Raw genomic sequence first — 358 nt, forward strand, 5'->3', positions numbered from 1 at the left:
AATTATTCTATATGGTTATATAATAGAGCATATACAATAAATTGCTATATGCAATACGTATTCATATGTCAACAACACCAAAATCTGAAAGTCTGATATTAGTTTTATATTTGTTTTCATCATAAATAAATGAATATAAGATGACCGAACAGATGAGAACGCACTTTCATTTACTATTCAAAAAAATCTTTCGATTCACATATTTTTTCTATTAATTTTCTGCTGTCATGATCTCCGCTGCTATCATTGCTCGATCTGCATTTATTTTTCAGAGAGTAACTCATTTCCCACAATAAAATTTTCTAGAAAATCAGAGGTCAAAATTGGTTATCTAGGCAATCAATAAGCGATGAATGAA

The sequence above is a fragment of the Penaeus monodon genome, chromosome 30 (genome assembly GCF_015228065.2).
Source record: "Penaeus monodon isolate SGIC_2016 chromosome 30, NSTDA_Pmon_1, whole genome shotgun sequence".
In the NCBI taxonomy this organism is placed as follows: domain Eukaryota; kingdom Metazoa; phylum Arthropoda; class Malacostraca; order Decapoda; family Penaeidae; genus Penaeus; species Penaeus monodon.